The sequence below is a fragment of the Hermetia illucens genome, chromosome 7 (genome assembly GCF_905115235.1).
Source record: "Hermetia illucens chromosome 7, iHerIll2.2.curated.20191125, whole genome shotgun sequence".
Classification (NCBI taxonomy): domain Eukaryota; kingdom Metazoa; phylum Arthropoda; class Insecta; order Diptera; family Stratiomyidae; genus Hermetia; species Hermetia illucens.
This window is the reverse complement of record NC_051855.1, coordinates 7095287-7101286: the sequence shown is the minus strand read 5'-3', so window position 1 is coordinate 7101286 and position 6000 is coordinate 7095287.

Sequence of the window (6000 nt, the reverse complement as noted above, 5' to 3'; positions counted from 1 at the left end):
AAGTCAGGGAAACGAATGCCGTGGTCGCGGTCTTATCGTTGCGATATCTAGGACACCTAATCAATGAAAAGAAGCCCATTATATATATATAGTCTTATAAATGGGCTACACTGGGAGATACAGATCTGTTAAGGTAAGATGGATTGGTTTAGAGGCTATTGTGCCTCAGAAATACTAAAGATCTGTAGTCGAGCAAGAAAGTTATTAATGGACACTTCCGATATAAGAAACCGTGACCCGGAAGAGAAGGGTCCACAGTTCTGATGGGGTGATAACCCTTATCAGCGCATCAGGCCACCATTGTTTCGGCCGATATTTTGGCCGCTTACCATCGACTTCGAAGTTCAGACCAATTTTGGCAAGTGAATTCTCGGTAGAGCGAATTACCTTACAAGTGCCAATATCATAGGTGCTCCGAAGTAGAGGGGAGGAAGACGAGGCGGCAACCCTGTCGGCTGAACCAAAACCAAGTGGCCCAGAAGAACCTCCGGGAAACGCTGTATCACATTGGCTTGCCGGTCGTGATGCAGTAGGCGAATGCTTCGAGGCCTAACAAGGGCGATCAGACCCGAGTCTGCACGGGGACTCATCTGAAGTGGCTTCGGTCACGAAACCTTACCAGGGTTATACTGGTACCATGGGAACCGGGGTAGCCCCTGGACTCTTATACTTCAGGAGAAATCCTGTCGTATCTGAGTACAGCTCGGTTGTTTGCGATTGGCCCCCTTGTGGGAGTTTCATGGTGGCTGTGGTTGTGCTCAAACGAGAAGAGACCTTCGGGCCTGGACGTGGTGTTGCGTATCAACACGGGTACCGTACTCCATAGTCCGGTAGAGATTTAGGTAATTCTTGCATCCACCAGTATGAATGCTAAGCCATGCACTTGGTATAGACTGGTACCGTTGTTTGCTTGTCGCAGCGGGGCTCTGATCGTAGTCACAAAATCAATCCGCGTCCTAAGAAGACCGTGGGAAAATCCTACGTTAAACAATAAGCCGTCCCGAAAGGGTGGGAGGTACGGCCTAACGGCTTACGGTACTCTCAATGGCTAAAGTGCAGTAGAACACAAGGCTTGCCAATATCATAGAAGACGCCTCTCTTGCAATTTTTCCCACGATCTGTGCAACCTTATATCAACGCAGATATCTTAATTTCGCGAATGTGATCCAGGCGTGTCACGCCACTATTTCAACGCAACATCATTGCCTCCATTACCGCAGGATCGTCATTGATACGTCGATTCCAAAGAACACCAGTTGTGGAACGTCACTTCATCCAGATTGCAATTGCCGCCCTCCTTAAAGTGTGACCTATCCACTTCCGTCAGTGTCAGGCCAGCCCACCTGGATGGCATGACACGAATAGATATTGACGAAACCTTGGATAACAGTAGAGTTCACTTTCCATGTGCTACTACCATATGGCAACACAGAAATAACGCTAGCCTAGAACAGTCTCAACTTGATCTTGCTGTTGAGATAACTTCATTTCCAGATTTTAGGCAGAACAGGAAAAGCGGATCTACCGCTGTTAATGCGTCGAGCAACATCCTGTTCGATGACTGTCCACCACGCTTCCTAAGTATAATTGATCGACGCTTTCGATACCCTGCCTATTAACGCAAATAGTGAGAGTGCGTTGACCCCTCAGACTAAAAACCTCGGTTTTATTGGTGACTCTCTTTTCAAATATAGAGCCATTTGGTCAAGGTCAATGATTCGGTGAGAGAGCAAGCAGATACCATTAGCGTAGTCGAGGTGTTTAAAGAAAAATGTTATTGTCCATTGAACTTCTCCACGTCCCCCGGACAAGGCAATATGAGGAACGTCACCGATAGCAAGAAAAAATAATATCAGTGACAGGAGGTAACTTTGGCGTACTCCACTCCAATTCTCAAAATCCTCCGAGATGTGACGTTTTACGCTATCATATGTCACTCTGATAATGGTTATTAGTCTCTCCAGAATACGTAGAGCACTCCAGATACACTCCCTGTTCATGCAGTCGAAAGCTTTCTCGAAGTCAATGAAGAGCAGGTGCAGCCAAGGCTAAACTCCGCGCGCTGTTCCAAAATGATCCGTAGGGTATTGATGGGGTCAATGCAGGGGGATCCCGGGCGGAAACTAGTCTGCTCTCTCTGTCGATTAAACCTTAAAGACGTTCTCAATGCTATCTTCGCGTAGGCAGGGAGCACGCCGAAATCCTACAATTATCACACTCAAAACTGATCCCTTTCGTTAGGATCTTGACAACCATCCCCTTCTTTCACTTTCTGAGAAAAGTCGAGGATTCCCAAGATTTCCGTACGAGTGGAAGTACCAGATCAACACTAACTGCAGGTGCAGAGATAAATAGCTCTTCGGGAGACCATCAAGTCCAGCGGCTTAACTCCATTTCGGCGCTTCCGCTTTCTTCACCAGGGCAATAGCAAATTCAGTCTTGTCACGGCGTACCCTGAGCTGGTATCGGAGTTCGAGTGAGAACTATCAACCCTTCCGTTTCTCGCGTTTTCACAATTCCGCAGTCAGTTAGATCTTATGACGCCCCTTCGAGACATGGCGACGGCCTGCGTAGCACCCAAAAAAAGAACACTTTTGATAGCAGCCCAATGCTCATAGATATCCTCAGCCGGGTTACTCAGTAGATCCGCCGCACGATCCCACTGTCGAGCGGTTGGTGGGTCGTCCAAGCGGTCGATGTTGAACTTAGGGGGTCGTAGCCCTCAACCACTGCGAGAAATGGTGGACGCAACACGCAAGCTAACGTAAGCGTCCATCAGATGGCGATCTCTTTCGAGGCCCGTGTTAGCGCTTCCCTTATTACGCAAATCCAGGAGACACCACCTAAATTTACTGCTGATCGCGAAGTGGTCGATCTGATTGCTCTTACGCCGGTGGTCAGTTGAAACGCAGCTAACCTTTTAGCAGGCTCTGTGCTTGAACAATGTGTCACCAATGGTAAGGCGGTGGAAGTTGAAGAAATCCGGAAATCAGCCGCCAAGACCGTGTTCCCTCATCACGTGTCCGAATAAGGTGTTGTCAGATTCCACCTTGATCTTCAGAATTGTACAATTATGATGCTCCTTAACCTAGACCAGAATCTTGCAGTTAGAAGTTTGTCAGAAACGGGCTTCTAAGTCAAGAGAGCGCACCTTGCGGTAGAAGTCAGAAGCAATCCAACACTGCATTCGCGTCTGCTACCACTCCACTTTCTAGAGTAAAACAGCACATTGCCTTTAGTGTAGCAAGAGGGAGAGGAGTATTCTCCAGAGTCTCACCACCTTACTTCGGTTTTGCCCAGAATATCCAGTTCTTATCGCCGGAATTCCCGGTCAAGTTGAAGAAAGCAGGCATTCTGAGGACCCACGCTACTGTTATCGATTAGCGTGCCTATTCCAGAAACCAATCATACTCCGCTTTCAGTCAGTCCCTGTCTAAGGCACTAGAGTTTGTGTGTATCCTTAAGCCCCAACTTACAGTGCGCAATGCAATGCAAAGAGGGCGGTGCTTCTGACGGTATTTCGTCATGACCAGCCGCACAGCCTGTAGTTGCTTCAGTAATTTTGCAGTTCTTGACCAGCCTTCTTTCTTTAACTGAGGATAGTATAAAGTACGTTGTCTCAAACCCTCTATCTTTCCCTGGACTTAGGACCATCATGCTATGTAAAAAACATGGCGAAGTTGATCTCCAGCTGGTAGGTAGGTAGCCAAGAAAACTTGAAATAAACCCTTGAAATCTCCTTCTTTTCCGGGCCACTTGATAGTGTTGACAAAGAGGAACTAATTTCCAATGAAGAAGTCGGGGAAAATCCCATTCGTTATTGACCTGCATAAAAGTCACAATGCGCTTAGCTAAACCCTGCCTAACTAGCTCGTCAGCTGGCTGATTAGGTCTATTATTTTCGTCGCGATATTGCATTCAACTGGATGCTTTTTGTCTAGTGTCTGTCGCATCTAGGTACCCGGTCGTAAAAACAGAGGAGTTCATGGACCAGAAAAGTGAGAGGCAGTTCCTCTCCAACTGGTCCGATTGGCTATCAAGTGGAGGGCGGATTCAGCGCTCCGTCAATTCCAAACACATCGGCTTCGCCGGCTTCTGGCCAGACATGCTAGGCGGTTTTTCCCCTGGATATAATTCGCACTCATGACGTGTTGGCGGTCAACGGGTAGCATAGGTCCCAGTGCGAACGCCGAAAGATGACTTTCGGAAAAGTCCGCTCCCAGTGAACTGTATGATGCCCATATTTTTAGATTAAGTGGGGACCTCGTAGACCGAATTAGCTCTGTTAGGCGATAACATAATATCTCTGAATCGTCTGGGACGACTTTAACAATACACGAGAGGGCAATTCCAAAAACCTCGCCGTCATGAGACAAGAGAGGAGCTAACATCGGCCTCGAAAGGGATCACCATCTGATGGTCACTTACGTTCGCTTACATGTTGCGTTAGGAGAAACTAATAGCTATTATCAGAGGGACATATGATGTCGCAAAATGTCACGTGCTGTACCAAGGTAAAACCTCAGCGGATTTTGAGGTGGAGAGCGGATTTAGCCATGGTTGCACCCTGCCACTTATATTTTATTGCTCTCAACGACGTTCTTCATGGTGGTTGGTACGGACGACGTACGGAATTTAGTGGAAGATAACACCTTTCCTCAAACACCTCGACTATGCAGATGACATCCCCTTGCTCTGTCACAGGGTGATTGATCTTGGCCAAATGGCTCTGGATTTAGATAGAGAGGCATTGGCACTAATGGGCACGAAAGTCCTGGCGGTTTAACGTGAGTACCTGCCATGAAGGCTTAATCCCACGGTCCTCTTCGGACGCGGATTGATTTTGTGACCACAATCAGAGGCCGCCATGCAAGCACAGCGGTCCTGGTTTATACTGAGTGCAGGCTCAGCATTCATACCAGTGAATGCGAGGACTATCTAACACCCCTGCCGCAACTAAGGGGTACGGCGCCCGAGTTGTACAGCCCAACTCCACGCTTGAGCTCCGAGGAGCTCTGCCCGCGATGTAGGCACAACCACAACCACCATGAAAATCCCACTAGGGGGCCAATCGCAAATAACTGGGTCGAGAACACATCCTCCAGGAATTCTCCTGGAGTATATACTCTCAGAGGGCCATCCCGGTTCCCATGGTACCAGATAACCTCCGGTGAGGCTTCGTGGCAGAGCCACTTCAGATGAGTTCCTTGCAGACTCGGGTCTGATCGCCCTCCTCGAGTACGTGGGGAGGCATTAATGGGCAGAGCATCGAAGGCCTCCATCAATTTATATATCTAGGTGGCGTGGTTCTGCTGACGGTGGCACCAAACTAGATATTGCGCTTTCCCCGCCTTGTCTAAAATCTGAAAATACAGTTATCTCAACACCAAGATCAACTTGAGACTGTTCTGTGCTAGTGTAATTTCTGTGTTCCTATATGGTAAGTGGAAAGGAAAGTGGAAAGTGAACCCCACTGTTACCCAATAACTCCGCTATCTCAACTTAGGAAGCCTTCAAGTCAGGGAATCCCTTTCAACAAAGGGATAGAAGAGGAGGAAATGTGTTGTTAGAAAGAGAGAGAACCTTCCAAGATGGATCCAAACAGAACGTTCAACACGAATCCATCTGAAAGCGCCCCTCAGTAGCTCTCTGACAATGTTACCTGGAGAGAGCCCCCCTGCTTCTGCACAAAGCTGCTGAAGAAGGCTATTATACAACAGGAAGAAAAGGGTGTTCAGCATCATACCTTGCCTACCTTGCCCCCCCCCCCCCCCCCTAAAAGTTGGGTAAGGAAATAATCAATCTCACCATGCTTTCGGTTCAGTCACGGATCTAAATTGCTGTTGAGCGGTAGAATACGCATCCGAAATGACGTCCTCCAGAGCATCGAGCCTGTGGCCAAAGTCCGCAAAAAACGGTATTCCTAAACACGGAATCCAGACGAAGCCATTCGCTCGGCAGAGTTGAATGTCGTCCCAAACCCAGTTGACAGCGCTACCT